Genomic DNA, 17,217 nt, shown 5'->3' on the forward strand with positions numbered 1-17,217 from the left:
AAAACTACTTGTAACATGAAATGTATCGTTCACAGTGACGTACCAGCAGATAATTATAACCAGATTCTACTGTTCCCCTCAACACTGTGGAGCTTTATAGTGTCTTTCAGCCCATTGTTTTGGTTTTAAAGCCTGCAGCTTTACTGTTTTGGTTCACTGTCACTGCACTTATTTGCATCTTGTATAGATGCTATAGGCAGATTTCAGCACAAAACTCTCTGATAACCGTATTGTATGCTAACTGCATAGCACCAAATAGCAAATAGACAAAGTGGGACACTAGCTAAAGAGACAGATGTTTCCCCCAGGAGTTGTTGGAGACCAGACCAGAGCAGTGGTGCACTTGCCATTGGGCATACTGGGACAAATCCCAATGGGATTGAAAAATTATTAACAGGAGTTTTAGCATATCTCACAGCTGCATGCTGACTTTAATATGATGCTGCTGCTGCTTTCTTGTAAGTAAATTTTTATTTATATAGCGCCAAAACAACAGAAGATATCACAAGGCACTTTCATATAGCGCAGGTCTAGACCTTACTGTTTATAATATTGATTAGAGAGACCCAACAATTCCCACCCTGAGCAAGGACTTGGTGACAGTGGCAAGGGAATACTTCATTTTAAGAGGCAGAAACTTTGAGCAGAACCAGACTCTGGACATCTGCAATGACTGGTTTGGTTGAAAGAGAGAAAGAGAGCGAGAGGAAGGACCATCATGCAATGATAATGTGATAATGAGAATGATAATAGTAACAGCAACCACAGTTATAATGACGATGATATTAATACTACTACTACTACTACTACTAATAATAATAATAATGATAATAATAATAATAATAATAATAATAATAATAATTCTGGCAGCAGATGTTGAGCAGGATCACAGCGATGGCAGGAGGTTTGCAGTTGCAGATCCGGATTCTTCAACTCTGGATGCAGAAAGCAACAGGAGAGAGGAGAAAGCAAAATAGGGGCAAGAAGGAGATGGAGAGCGGTGCATAGCCTGGGTGCTCATATGCTTGAGGGAATAAAGAAACAGTCAGAGTGATGCAGCGGTTTTCAGAAAGTTTACAGTAATCTCGTCGGCAGGACATGGACTATACTGTAAACACTGGGTTTAACTGATTTATGAGGCTAATCCATTTGCCAAATTGTAAAGCCAACTGTAAAAGGTACAAAGCCAGAAGTTGTGAAAGAATACGGAGCTAACTGAAACTTAAGGTGTACAGATTAGTTTTAAGTTTGGATTTGACAGCCTCAATGGAGTCAGACAGTCTGATGTGAACAGGGAGGTTGGTCCAGAGGAAGGTGGCCTGATAGGAAAAGGCTCTGCAGCCAGCACACGTCTTTTTCACTCTCGAGACAGACAGGAGCCCTAAATTCTGGAAAGGGAGGGCACAAGATAGAGTATAAGGCTTGAGGAGATCAGATAGGTATGAAGGAGCAGAAACTTAGAACTTTGTATGTAATTAAAAGCACGTTAAAGTCTGATCTGACATGGATAGTGAGCCAATGAATGGAAAGTAAAATTGGTGTAATATCAAATTTTCTGGGTTTAATTAAAATTCTAGCTGCAGCATTCTGAACAGAATGGAAGACTTTTAATACAAGCATGTGGCAGGCCAGAAAACAAAACCTTATCACATCATAGAAACAAAAGCATGAATTAAGATTTCAGCATCTGTCATGGAGAGAAAAGACAGAATTTTAGCTATGTTATGTAGGTGAAAAAAGGCGGTCTTGGTAATTTCTTTAATGTGCTGAATGAAGAAGAGGGTTGGATCAAATGTGATACCTAGATTGCTGGCTGTCAGACTATGGGAATCACACAGTTGTCGAGAGTAACTGTTATTGAACAAAATGGTGTCCCTGTCAAGCCGGCCTATGACCAGCCTCTCAGTTTTATCAGAATTTAGGAGCAGAACATTTTGAGACATCCAGTTTTTCACAGCAGACAAACAGAACTCTAACTTTGTAATTTGAGAAGAGACGTCAGCTCTTATAGGCACGTAGAGCTGGATATCATCAGCATAACAGTGGAAATTAATTCCATGACTGTGAATAATTTGGCCACAAGGTGAAATATAAAGAGAGAAAACTAGAATACCAAGAACAGAGCCCTGGGGTACACCAGGCCAGTGCCAGGCAAGAGATGCAGAATTTGCTTCCCAGTTGTTCTAGGAGAATTCAATGATCTGTGGTATCAAAAGCTGCTCTGAGATCCAGTAAGAGGAGCACAGAGGTGGAGTCTGAATCCATAGAAATCAGAAGATTTACTACTAATGAGAGCTGTTTCAGTGGAGTGACAGGCCCTGACTGGCTGATAGTTATTTAGAGATCCTGGACCAAGGTGTGGTTCCTTTAGTAAAGGTTTAACATGGCAGTTTTAAAACTAGTGGGGACAGTGCCAGTAGTTACTGATACATTCACAATTTTTAGCACTGAAGGTCCCAAAACTGGCCAGAGATCTTTGGAGAGTTTAGGCAGGTGGTGGGATTAGAATGATTCAAGACATATAATAGTAAAGCAGAAACTGTCCAGGGCTGAACATAATGCACAGCTGGTTCTGCAGAAGAAGCTGGAGAAGAGCTGATTTTATATCTAATCTCCTGTATTTTATTGCAGAAATATGCTAGAAAATCATGAGCTGCATTGGGTGAGCTGCTAAGAGATGGCTGCTCTTGAAGTTTGGCTACAGTGTCCAAAAGAAATCTAGGATTGTGTTTATTGTTACTGATTAAAGAAATATGCTGCTCTAGCAGTGGAGGGAGTATGCTTGTATTTTGATACACATTTGTGTGACTGGATTTTGATTTGCGTCATTTGTTCTCGCTATTTGTTCTCCAATCTTCTGCAGGCCTTCCTCATAGCACATGTTTCCTCAGTCTAGTTTTAGTGGTGAGAGGACCAACTGAGTCCAAGAGACTAGATGGAGCCAAGACCTCCGGCAATCGCTAAAGTTGCTGGACCAATTTGTCATGTAGTAAATACATTTAAACTAATGATAAAAGGACAGATTAGTGTCACTTCAAAGTGATGGCAGAAACAGTCAGACTAGATACTTATATCCCACGGAATAGGATCAAGTCACTGCACCAACAAACAGGGTGAAACCAAAAGTGTCACAGACTTTAGGATCACAGGCCTTCACGTCACCACTAATTAGAATGTCATTACTGGATATAACAAGACAATTCTTCTAAAAATTGTGAATACGGGCCAAGGTGTCTGCAAAGTACCACGAGATAGAATGATTAGTAATCTTTTGTCCTGGAGAGGGCAATTCATAACTAGTAAAAATTGTTTCAGTACAAGAGCCACAAAAGAGTTAAAGGTCACTTCAAGATGTTGTTGAGGCTGGAGTTGTCAGTAGTATGCTGATCGGTAAATCTACTGGCAGATGAAGCATTGATAGGGATAATTGGAAATTTAAATGGTCTGTGCACATGACGATATGGGGACACATTCTGTTTTGGGAAAATGCATCAAATGCCTTGTGGAAGACTTCATTGCATCCAGTGGTAGGAAAGGTCGTTAGTGCATGCTGATTTTCGAATTTAGGGAACTTAAGTAATATGACAAGGGAAAGAGACTCATCGTTATAAATCTGGCAATCAGGCTGATAGTCTGCAGCGTGGGGATTTTCCAAATCCAAATCCCTGCTCTCTACAATGGTGAGCCAGTCAGCGGTTCAGAAACGTAAGCCTACTATACTTTTCATCATTACCCCACATGGGTAAGGGTCCAGAAATCAGTTATTTGATGCTATCTCATCTTTCTGGCAAACTCAAACATCCTCACGAGTATAGCTTTTGTGATCTCTGGCTGCTTAATTATGTTGCTATAACTAGAGCTAGTGGTGGAGTGTGCCTGTACCCTATAACTAGCATGCATTAACCCTGTCAGCAGAGGTGGAGGAGACATGCAGGCCAACAGTACTACCAACAGAGCTGGCAAGGGTCGAAAAACCAGTTTGTAGATGGGAGAAGTGACTGCAGAACAGGCCATACAACTGGTCTTTTGCTCTTACGACCCTTTCCATACCAATTATCAGGGATGAACTCTGCACCATCTGTCAATGAGGCTGTGCTAGTGATGCTATGTGGAGTACTTGTCACATCTAAGGTAATGTTAGGAGAAGGATGGACCTGTCTCTCTAGCAGAGACACCCTGTCTACAAGAGCGGAACAGCTAACACATCGTAGTAATCTAGATTGTTAGCTGGGAACAAGAAGCTGATTTGATAAACTAGGCTAAGCTAACAGAGTAGCAAACAAGCTACCCCCTAACACAAAGAAAATTTAGAGGTGCAAGTAACAACTACCACTACTAACTATTTTTACCAGCTGCATATGGAGACAGCTGCATTTTATTGACATTTTCTGTCAAAAATAAAACAAAAATGTATTTGTAATGAAAAGAAATCAAACATGCAAGTTGCCTGCTGACAGCCATTTTCCAAGGCAAACTCTATGTAGAAAGACAGAGCTGGCAGGAGCAGCGATTCAGGTTTGCAAGCTGAAGCAATTCAGTGACACAACCATCATGCACACGCGATGCAGGCATGTTCTTGGCGTGAGGAAGACCAAACTCAACTGCAACTGCATTTTCGTCACCCAGACACCATCGGCGCGAAGTGGAGCGGCCAACTCCAGCAGTCACAAACGAGACCGACTGACCATGCACACTGCAGGGTGTATTGCTCAGGACCCAATGAAGTGCAGTGTTGAGAGTGAAGTTGTTTGAATGACGCTCTCAAGAAAGCTACAAGCTGGATTAACATAGGATAAGCAATCAGCCCCTACCGACAGGCACAGTTTGAACAGGCACTGGACTAGTGTAGGCAAGTGGTAGACCCAAATCTTGAAGGTCCTGCAATCATGGATTGAGTCCTCTGATTTGTAATGTGTAAAATGTGTAAAAATGTCCATAGTTATTTGAATTTCTTAAAACAATCCAATCCTGAAATGCAGAACTTTTTGTACTCTAAATAAAGCACTGGAGGGGAAATGTAACTGAAGAACAGTTTGCACATGACTAATTACCTGCCTTATGCACAATTCAGGCATTTGTCAGTTTTCTTTAATTAGCAGATAGCTTGTTAGCTTGACTGCTTCATATTGTTGTGTCTCTCACAATTACAACAGAGACTGGAAAAAAGAGTGGAGGGAGACAGAATGTAATAGTGAAAAAGCCAACGGGAGGATTATAGCAGTGTCTCTTGAGTCAGATCAACTCAGCCCCCAAAACTGAGTTTAGGTTTATCCCAACTATTTTTAATCCTAAACCTCAACCCTTAACTTCTCCCTATTTTTAAATTTGACTGTAATCCCCAAATTAACCACTGCCCCTAACTTTCACTTATCCTTTTCACATAATTATCAGTTATGGCTGAACTCTGCCAACTTGCTAACAAATACAATCACTTAATTGGACTGCCCATATAAGCTGTGAGAAAATTGCCTTATCTCTGATTTCCTGGAGTACGTGCTTTTTAGCATATTCACACAGATTTAAGATGTTTCAAATAAGGGAAGACAGACCCCAACTCCAGAGACTGTGTGTAGAATCTATCTGTAAAATCTTCCTCCCACACAAAATATTGGCCCCTTTTCTGAAGCAATCATCCGCACAGTCAATGAGCATTCAATTTGAACCAAGGTGATTGTACTATTCCCATATCCATTAAATACACGCCTGTCAGTCCAGTGTTTCATATCTTTCTTGAACTTACTAAATTATCTGTGATTTGCAACATTAGTCCAGTATCTCATCTGGACAAAGCAAGGCTGATAAACTCCAGACATCCATTAGAGAATGAAATAGCTTTGGCCTTGGTGCACTGAATTCCTTTAAGTCTTTCTTTTAGTGTAAGTGACTATGTTGATCTTGACAAGCCCCTTTTCTTTTGGTGAGTCAGAGAAATATAATATAAAATACATAAACTGTCTATGATTTGTGCTCTGTTTTCCTTTTTAAATATCTTTGTTATTTCTCTAAAATATGATTCTACTCTATTGGACCTGCCTTACATCCAAGGCATGCGAGGATAGGGTCCATCCCTCTGTGACCCTAAATAGCACTTAACAAGTTAACGGAATAAGTATTTATATATATATAAACTGATATATAATAAGTGATTTTTTTGGCCACTTGAGTTTAGAAGAAACAAGTTTTGAACACAAGACTGATACAACCTTGACTTGATAGCAAACGCTTGCTAATTTACACATCAAGCAAATACAGAGCAACATTAGCAATTACTTGGAGTTGTGTCCCTGCCCACCTGGCAAATGTAAGTGTAATACTCCCAGTTCTAACAACTCCTGAGGCAAATGTCTGACCTCAGCTTTTTTTTTTTCACAGCTGCCTACTGTGATGGCAAATTATGCGATGAGAGCTGTGAGAGTGTACCAAAACAGTAACTTTACATGGAATGAAACAAAAACAGTTCACTGAAAGATACTGAAAAGCTACAGAGAGCTGAGGGTAAAAGTGCAGAATCTGTTGATAATTATCTGTTGGTTCATAGTTAATATAAAAAATATTTATTATAGCAGCTTTAAGTTTATTTTAACTGACCAGAGGCAGCTCATTGCTGTCTGTTGAGTCGACAGTCAGGAGTTTGTTCAGCCTGACTAGCTGTGACATTTTCTGAGTGTTACCCGTGGACAGCACTAGAATATTATGGTAATGTGTGCGGTCGAGTCTTGGTTGCTCTGGATTCTTGCTTTGGAAGAAAAATGTTCAAAATATTTTCTTAGACAGTCCAAGGCCATAATAAGATGCTATTACATTTATACACCCAGTAAATCAGTTACTCAAAAAACTAGAGTTCAAATTAAATAATACCAACGCTGGTTTGCAGCAGTCATACATACAAAAATCCCAGTTCAAATTTCATTTTACATGTTGTGCACTGTGGCCATTTTAGTTCAGCATCTTCTTTCTTTATGTTCCCGTCTGAAGGAGAAAAAAAACCTTTGCTGAAGATTTATTTTTCTTGTTATAGAGATTAGTGATTGCATCGAGGAGAGCTATATTTAGTCCCCAGTGTAGTGCAAGTTATAGAGTAAAAGAAGTGCAATGTTTGTTACATGAATTACCTATGGAGTTTTAAATAAAAATGAACTACTGTATGATACCATCATGCTTCCAAGTAAACAACTGTGACCTCAGAAGCAACATATTTTTGTTTTTACAGGATTGAGGCATTTAATGGTTGTTTTGACAAGCAGCAGCAGCAAATGCATGTGTGTATGTGTGTGTGTGTGTGTGTGTGTGTGTGTGTGCGCGCGCGCTCAGGAATGTGTGTGGGAGTGCAAAGAGAGAGAAAAACAGTCAGTGAGCAAGACCGAACCAAACTCTGTAGCACACACATCTTCTTACTGTATGTCTCCCATTCAATATGGATTCATCTATGCATCTATATTTCTTGGTTTCTATATTCAGGTTACTTAAATCAACATACATCAGAATGGAATATCTAGTGATTCATAAATTGTCCATCCAGGAAATAACAGTAAATCTCAGCATGCATTGCCAACATTGATGAGCAGAAAATGGGATGAGCAGCATTAGGATGAGATAAATCCCCACATCTGAAGGATTACGGTTATTTTGACAAATGCGAAACGCTTTTCAAATAGAAATGTAATTACATGGTGAATATTAAAGTCAGCAAAAGATGATCTTTCTGGAATTCTAGCACATGGAATATTACAATGTAAAACTTTCCTATGCCTTTCAGATGAATGTCAGTTTTTTTCTCCCCTGATTACTTCTTAATCCTCACTGGGAGGACGCTAATGGTCTGCTGTCTACAATGTTTGTTGTCTGATATATTAAATATTATTTTTTATTGTGCAGGAAAAATCCATCCTGGCTTTTCATGCACACGTATAACATTAATAATAATGAACATGTACAATACACAGTCTTAATGTGTACAGGCACCCTCAGTACAGTATGTGCTGCTTAATTAACTTTACTGACCACTTGTTATCAGCTTCATGTCTGTGTCACTCACCCTGAAATCATTTTTCAATTTATCCATGCTAAGCAACAATCAGGGAAGGGGGTCTTGTGGCCATTAGCATGCCATTCAGCATCCATGGGTGTGTAGCCTAATAGACAGCGATGATAATAGAGGCTTGTCTGTGCTCTCCCGCCGCAGCGTTGACCACTGAGTGAATTATCCAGCTGACAGAGAGCAGCAGCACAGCTCGGGCGGAGGATGTTGTTAATATGCCAATGAGAGCTCATGCCTCCCGTGCCAGTCAGAGGCATGCTGGCATGGTGCAGCTGCCTATCACCTAATTGGGAATCATTTAGCTGCAGCTTGACCTACATTCAGAGCAGTGCAAAAGGGGGACCACCTATGTGCATGTTTTTATTAGCAATCCAAAGCTAATAGCTTGGGAATTAGAATTAATTGATGTGTGCTGTGTCACAAGAGTTTATATCATTGTCCTCTTCTACATCTGCAGTAAAGTGCTTTAGAGTGGGTCAGTGAAGTGCTTTATTGAAGAACTGCCTTTTGTTATAAAACGCTGCATTTGCCAGAGAGGTAGTTTTATGTAACATTGAACACATACTTCTGATATTAGGGCATTACGTAGCGTGAGGCCTTCACTTCTAAACATTGTTCTTTTAAAGGAGTAGTTTGATTTCATTCTCTTATCTGTACTGTTAGCCTGGCTCAGTCTAACAAGGTAACAAAATCTGCAAACTGCCACCTCTAAAACTCTTTCATTCACATGTTATATTTTCTTTGTTTAGTTCATACAAGAACTAAAGCGGACAGTAACAAATATTGAATTCATATTGTTTTTCCTCAGTTTATAGCCTTTGTGATAAGATATATATGAAGCTAACTTGCCAGCACCACACCGATAATTCAATATTTAGCTTCATATTTTGTATCAATCTTCTAATTTAACTTTCGTTAAGAAAGAAAGTGTATTGACAAAATGTGAAATGTTTTTGTAAATAGTTAAGCTGTTGCCAGGAAATTAAAATTTTGTGAAATATTAACATCACAAAATAAATTGGTGTTTGCTACACAGAAAAGTTTACGCTACAAACTGCAGTCCTGAGCTGAAATGGTCACTAGAACTGATAGTGAATAATTATATATATATATATATATATATAACCTGAGGTGAGGATTTCAGTGCTGATGTTTTGCTGGGGGCAGACTAGTGTATGAAAAACCGCATGATCACTGTGATCTCTGTCTCTGCATCAGGCCCATTCCAATCTATTTCCCCCAGCTTGTATTTTACACAGTTTCTCCCTGTGTTTTATGTCTTAGTCATTTATATTTTTTATTTTCTTTTTTCTCTTTTTTTGTCACAGTGATAGCCACTTCACTTTTTGTGTTATTAGCACACAAACAACTAAACTGAAATGAAATAAAATAACTCAAGAAATGATAAAAAAAAAGAGTGCAGCTGTAGCCACTTGAAGCCCAAGCTACTTCCAGACCAACTGAGAGGATCATTTCTTAACACTTTATACTCCATTTGTTATCAGTGATGAACACTGTCAGTTTAGCTCAGAGGAAGATGCAGAAAAAGTGAAACATATCATAGAAATTGAAATGGGATGTATTAACCTGAGGTATAAATGTGTCCCAAAATATTAACATACAATAGAGCTCCTCAAATAGTGGTGTAGTTTCCACAGGTAACAGCCTATGTACAGGACACTCAAGGTATTCTATTCTCTTTAAAATCACCTCAGGGTAAATAAGTTCAGCTACAGTTTAAACAGTTAATATATAAAGTGAAGACAAGATCGGGTTGATGCCAGATGCTTGCTTTATTACTTTGGGCAGTGGCCAGTGACTCACTGAATAACGACTTACACTTGTCAAGAGGAAACAAGGCTATTCTAAGATAGCTATTGTAATCAATAGATTTGAATTCATTTTACATTTATTCGGGTGTGTAGTGCACAGCAAGATTGGAAAGGACTTCCTGAGCCATTAGAGTTGAGGAAAGATGGTGATCATGCCTCAGGCGAAATCCGACTGTGAGCAGCGTTCAGCCTTAAGCAGCTCTGTTGGCGGCCGTCCAAGCCATGGTAGCCAATGACTCACCTCTCTAAGAGCTCCAACCATAACAGCCAGCATTTCCCCAATATTCCTGATTAAACCTGAATGCATCCTCTGCTTGGTTGGCCAAAAAGGCTTTTATTCTTTTCTTCTATATGCTAAGACATGAAACTGATCCTGTTTAGGTTTACTGCTTCACAAATGCAAACGGAGAAAAGACTGTATCCGTGTGAGTGTGAGTGGAACATCTTTAAATTGTACAATGCTTCATTAACCTGTGAGGTGACTTCAAAAACATAAGTTCATTTTTCATCAAGTTAATTTACTTTGTTTTGCCATTTTGTAGTTTATTCATTCGTGGATGCTATTTTCTGGAGGGACTGGCAATGAATGTTTGACATCTTGCACAAAAACACTGGAGGAGTAGACATAATAATCAGTTGGCTAATTGAAAGACATTAAGATGTTGTGGGAGTTTAAAATGTGACCTTTACAGGACAGCTGTTTTTATATTAACTACACCACACTAGACTGTGAATATGAACAGCTGAATTTTGGATGTAATTATAGCATCTTAAAGCCGTCACATTCATTGTTGTTGGTCGGCCGTACCTGTATGCATCCTCACTTTTCAGCCATGCTCGCTGTGGCTCAAGCGGTGGTGGAAGCCTCAGCAGTACTTTGTATGTAGTGCCAATTAACAAAAGTAAGCATGCTAACATGCTAAACTGATATGGTAAAAATGGCGATCATTATACCTGCTGAGCATTGTTATTGTGGGCAGGTTGCCATGCTAGCATTTAGCTCAAAGCACCACTGTGCAGCCTCACACACTCACAGGCTGTGTCCACATGTCAAAGTTTCCTTGGGCAAGATATTGAACCCCAAATCGGCCCCAATGTATCATCAGTGTGTGAGTGTGTGTGTGATAGAAAAGCACTGTATATATAGAAAAAGTGCTGTTTGAATGTGGCTTGTAGTTTAAAGTGCATCGAGTGGTCGATAAGACTAGAAAAGTGCTATATAAGTGCAGTCCATTTACCGTTTACCAATTCATACCTTAAGTGTGAAAACTCAGCTTTCACCAGCTGCTGTTTCACATCCAACTTCGCTCACTGTTTCACTGAAATCCATTTTCAATGACAAGTGCTGAAGAGTTACAAATGTTTTTGTCTCTGTTTAACTCTGTGGTGTCTGTGGAACACCCGAAACAATGAATTGTATAGTATTTGTGAAGTGTGGCTTTAGAGGGCTGATCTGGAGCAAGTCATCTGGGCTCAAGTGTTTCTGTTTCAGTTCTACTTTACAACATTTAAGAGCTGCAGATACACCACTCTCGGCTGTCAGTGAAAAAAAAAATACCAGTGAGGGCCTTGCAAAAATTAAAGACCCCGTGAAATAGAAATTATAGTTTATTTCATGGTAAGCGGCTCGATCTGAATAAAAAATGTGAGTGTAACTTAGTGAACTGCAGGCTGAGAGTGCATTTAATGTAAGCTACTGGAGGTGACAGTTTAGAAAAATGCAGGAAAAGCCTGCAACTGACTAAAGCGTTTGAGGAGGAGGAAATAAAAAACAGAAAAAGGTTGTGATACAGTGTGGTCGTGTTTTTTTTAACTGACTTCCCCTCCAAATTCGCTGGGGGCAATAGCATGTGTATATTTGTGTGTATCTTTATATGTATGTATTTATTTATTTATTTATTTATTTTGACAGTAGCATACAGATCTGTGCCAAATGAACCCAAAAAAATGGCATGTATGCTATTTTGGAAATGAGTTTTCAGTGCATCCTCTTCTTGGTTGGAGATGTAACAGTTACAGCACTCGGCCCGAGCCAAGGCATTACCACACATGTTGCATCACACTGCACCTCCTGGGCGAGCAGAGAAAGGAGTTTAACATTGACACAATTTAAAACCTCCGCCATGTCACTGGTGAATGTTAAGGTTAATGTGTATCGCATGCATAGAGTATCTTTTACTTCTTTGAGTCGAGAATGGGCCGATACCAAACAGTAAAGTGCAAACAGAGACAAAAAACCTTGACGTTGATGTGTTTGACGCTGACTGACTTCTGTCAGGTTCTTTGAGAAGGTTAAATCAATCTGCACAGCGATGGCAGACAGGATACAGCGCATTTTTGAAGCACAACAAACAAGCAGTCACTCTCAGAGCTTTGCATTGCAATTTTTAATTATTTCACTTTCCATTTTGACTATTTTGAAAAAGAAAAATCCTTCAAAAACCAAAAAGGCTATTTTAGTCCAAAACAAAGTCTATATGATTCCTCATAACCGTTTAAGAGGTCAAAAGAAGTTTTACCCTAACCCTAACCCAAGTCTTTTTATGCCATCTGAACTATTCATACTGTTCATAGTGAGAGGAACTATATAATAATAGCACTATACCCCTTTAAAGGTGCATTTATTTATGTATACAGATCTGCAGAGTTCCCCAGAGCTTAGCAGCAATTGGCAAAAAAATCCTTTTATTTCTCAGTAACTGCAGCTCGGGTTATTTTATGGCGCCTTTGGATTTCTGCTGGGATAGACTGGCAATGTAGAAGTTAGAGGAGGCAAGAAATGTTGGACAGACAAAGGTTGTAAGTGTTCTGCCAACTGCTGCTGTACACAGAGGAAAAGAGGGCTTTTGGTTCAACCAGTCAACCAACCAAATTTATATTGACTTCACGACTTGCATGTTTGACTTTTTCTATTGCAATAATTGGAGAAAACAAGTCCACAGTGAAGCCTTTCCCCTTGATACTTTATACAGAGAACTCCCAGATCCAGACACCACCCACCACCCTCCTATTTATCTCATTTTGCATTCGGAGCATTGTTTTCATGAATTCTTTATTAGGTCCTCTGAAGTGTGTGTGTGCAAAGTTCAGCTGTTGAATTAGACAATAGTCACAATATAGAGTGTTTTCAACTAATCTTCCTGTTAAAGCTGAGAGCAAACACAGTCGGGTTGCATCTGGAAAGGAAAACATAACCTTTTGAAAGCTGTGATTTTAAATTTAAGGGTCTGAATGGTGACAGCAATGTGAAACTTGACCTAAGCAGATAGAAAGAAGAGAAAACTCATCCAAAGGCCATTTCTGCATCAAATCAGCTTTAAGTAAATCCTTTTGTAATCCAATAAAATAATCTGACACAACATGTTTTACAATAGATGAATACAAAAGCATTGTATCTCTACATGGAAGTGAGTATCAAAGCTTAGAGAGGTTGACTTTCGTGCATGCGAGCGTTGCATGCGTACTGTATTACGATCTGATGTATATGAATGTTTCTGTACACTGTGTTATGTTGCTTCCAGCTTTTCTAGATACATGAGTGCATCTATATTTTGTGTGAAAGCATGAATGGACATTAGGATATTAATATCAATATCACAGGGGCTGTGATGCGGGTTTATCCCATTTAATTGACATAATTCAGACCACACTAGCACGTAAAACTAAGAGGGGTCTTCGAATCAGCAAAGTGCTTGTAATGTAATAAGCGCTCTCTTCTAAATGGAGCCTTGACTCCGTTTAAAAGAGGGCAGAAAATATGTGTGCACTCTTGCTTAAGGCTTTCATCTTGCATATAAATCACTCCAACTGAAAGTGGGTGTTTGAGCACCACAGATTTCAGGTCTTAGGGCATGCACTGTATCACCGGCCAAGGCTGCATTAATGACAGTGCTCTGCCACAACTGCATGAAGTAAATTAAGCCAATTCCAAATATTCTGAGAGCAGATGAAATGTTGAAACGGGGGCTTCTTCGGCAGACTCAGGAGGCTTACATCTGGTTCTCTTTTTCTCTCTTCTTCCCTTTTCTGCTTTCTGTTTCTGTCTAGATACCACGGCAGCTGAGTGCTCTGACGTTGTACAGGTGTGAGCAGTCGGTCCTCGATTACTGTCATGCCCACCTGTCACTGCACCTCAACGTGGGCATTGAGCCCCAAACTCAGGCACTGGGAGGTCCGAGGCCAGCTGGGTACCAAATGGCGGCCCTTCCCTCCAAGCCTGTGCTGCCTTGCCCCCAGACCCACTCCCTCCACCAGTGAGCTGTGCACACTGTGAGGCTCTGTGTCCATAATACTGTATGTCTGCTGCACAGAATCTGTGGACCATTCAAGTGAAACACAAGGCTGTGTGGGAGGGAGCTGGGACTGCTAAAGAAGCAAAGGAGACAATTAATCTACTGCAGAGCACCCTGGAACCAGGGTAATGAAAATGAAAATATTTCTCAGTGGAAATAAAGGGGTGCAGCAGTATTGATTAGTGAGCTCCTGACCTACCTGACCCTCAATGTCCTCAATTAGGAAGACGGCTGAACAGCAGCATGACTTTCCACGTTCTGCTCTGCCTTTTGAGGAGTATTATGGATAATAATTTAATGCTTTATTAATCTTATTAAACATATTTCCTCAACTTCTCCTAATCTGTGCACCCCTCGGCCGTGTCAGGTAAAGTAATCAAATGCAAAATGCTATAAACAGAGCAGGGAACAGCATGATAAGCAAATGAGTAGCAGAACAAATGGAAGATCAGCCAAGCTAAAACATTTTCTGCTGCTTTTTCTGCTCACGCTGTCAGTCAGAGGTCTCTCCCTAACTCAAGTCCCTGTAGCATTTCTCATCTCGAGCCACTCAAATGAAATTACCCAAGACGAGAGACACGAGTCAGAAAATAACGGACAGTAATTGTCAAATAAAATGTACAGCCTACACATCTTGCCGGCAGTATGTATAATTTTACATGGTGACTTTTGATTTCTTTAATGATTTGTGATGTGGATCACATTATAATTAATTTAATCAAGCTGAGAAATGAAAAGATGAAAAACAAACACCAAGTACAGATCTTGCACTGGAACCTTCAGATATTTACGTTTCATCAGCCATTTACATCACCCTTGTAGTTAATGGTTTATGTTTTTAAAATGTGTTCTTCAACCAATTATCTGATTGTACACTCATATATCTACATGTGTGTGCTTTTTACAAGATGTTATATTATAATATATGGTAAATAAACTGTGGTAAATGACCAGTAACAGTATCATTCATCAAGATCAGTGGTATCAACTCAAACAACTGTCTGCTGTATTTAGACGGCTGCGTAGGTGGCTGAAGAGACTCAAGAGCACAGCGCTGAAGGCAAGACTGTATAATAATGATATGTGTCTGGTTTTTGCCCTGGTGATCAAGACCCTGATGGTAACTTTCACTTGCTTTTTTCTCTCCTTCTGTGACTGTGTGTGACCGTTATCTGACGTAATACAGTGTACTCGGCTCATGGCTTTTTGTTCCAGGGAAGCAAACTTGTGTCCAAAACAGTACGGGACCTGGATATTAATTGACAGCAGCTCCGTGTTCTTCACATGCAAATAGTGAGAATGAAAATGGTGAAAGGTAAATGATTGAAAAATTGAATATTTGTCAGCTGGGAATTGACCGCTAGCTAAATCAGTCCCCTGAACAGCAATTCTCCAATCATAATTTGGCAACCATAAATAGGCCAGAGCAGGCCTGTCAAGCTTCGGATGTCTCCACACGTTGAAACATGTGCATGTAGCTTTAACTGTGATACTGGATATTTAAAGAGTTAGGAGGGCCATTTCTTTTTATTTAGTCTTTCTAAAACCATAAAACAAGAGCAAAAAGTGCAAACGATCAATTAAATGTTGTGTTTGTGTGCTCTAATGTAAGATACAAATGTACGGGTAACTAGCTTACTATCTACAGCAGTAACTGAGTCCATGGAACATTTTATTAGTTAACTACATTTTGTGAGGTTACATTAGACAAAAACCACGCTTCATAACTAGCACATCCACTGTGATGTATTTCCCCACTGCATGGAAGTAGGTCACTAACACTAATACATGTACATCAGTGTAGGGTAACATTAGCAGCTCCATCCTGACCCTGTTCTGCTGTTGGATTTGGAGATGTTTACAATCCAGAAACCCTATCAAACTTTCTACCAGAGAGAGCACTATGTTCAACAAGCACTCATCTGAAAAATCTTTTCTCTTGTAAGATTAAAAGTGAAACATATTGTTCAAAAATACAAACGGAGAATAAATCTAAAATCTGTCTTGCTCCATCCAGAGAGGACAATGTAAAAAATACCTAATACACCTTTAAAACAAGGATTAACAAGCTACACTCCAATAAAAACAGCTTCTTTATTTCTAAGTCTGCACTGTTTGTGAAGGTTTTTCCTGGAACATGTAGCTTCAGCTTCAGTTTTTAGCACAACATCATGTAAAAAAGTCAGGTGGACACATTAAAAAGTCAGCCTGAGACAGTGTTTTTCAATCAGTTCATGGGGATAATTTTGCTAACTTAGCTAGCTAGCTAGCTACAGTTGATAAAATATGCCAGCAACAGTTGTCATTTAGGAAAATGGGAAAATCAATATTCACTGGCTAGAAATGAGAAGCTTATTTTGTATACCAATGTCTTAAATCAAGGACCCATCGATTCAAACATGAACTTCAAGGAGTAAATCTGCCCCGTTACCACGGTAAACTGTATAGAGCCAGAAAGCTTCACAGGCATAGCAACAGTAACTAAGGGATGCAGGGCTTAGCAAGCGGTCAATTAAATGTTGCTGAATGGATTTTTACAATATATTGATTGAAACAACAAAATGTTTATGATCATGTGACATAAGAGATTAAATTGTCTTTTTTTTTAAAATGATATTTATTATATATTTGTTTTTTATCCTTTTATAGAGATGTCATCTTCGGGGCATCATTCGGGGGATAATGTGATGAGAGCTGTACAGTATTCTGTCATATTTCACAGTCATTATCAAAACTGTGTCCATCATGCATAAGCTGATTGTGTAAAATCAGTCATCTGCCATGATAATCACAAATGAATCACGCATTGATTATGTGCAATGGCATACATGTTTGTCAGATTTTCAATGAATGCTCAATAACAGACATTTTGTAAATGCTCTGCCTGGTGTTCCTCTGTAAAAGGAAAAAAATAGGCAGAGCAGAAGATATATCTGCTTATGACAACGTGCTCTGACACATGACAGATTCACGCTGCTGGAGGATTTACTGCACTGTCGCCACACACAGGAAGCAGTTTAACGACGCTGATAGATTGCATATACAGCACTCACCT

At 39.4% G+C, this 17,217-nt stretch overlaps 1 protein-coding gene across 1 annotated transcript in view; it reads left to right on the forward strand.

The window, feature by feature from the left end:
* Positions 1 to 16,773, forward strand: part of LOC111644923 (leucine-rich repeat transmembrane neuronal protein 4) — a 45,034-nt gene extending 28,261 nt beyond the window's left edge. Inside the window, exon 3 of the mRNA XM_023393900.2 lies at positions 13,918 to 16,773. The gene's annotated coding sequence lies outside the window, so the exon portion shown is untranslated. The remainder of the gene's footprint in view (positions 1 to 13,917) is intronic.
* The last annotated feature ends 444 nt before the right edge of the window (positions 16,774 to 17,217 follow it).

This window comes from Seriola lalandi, unplaced genomic scaffold, assembly GCF_002814215.2.
Source record: "Seriola lalandi dorsalis isolate HSWRI2012SDOR001 ecotype SW California unplaced genomic scaffold, Sedor1 jcf7180002054945, whole genome shotgun sequence".
Classification (NCBI taxonomy): domain Eukaryota; kingdom Metazoa; phylum Chordata; class Actinopteri; order Carangiformes; family Carangidae; genus Seriola; species Seriola lalandi.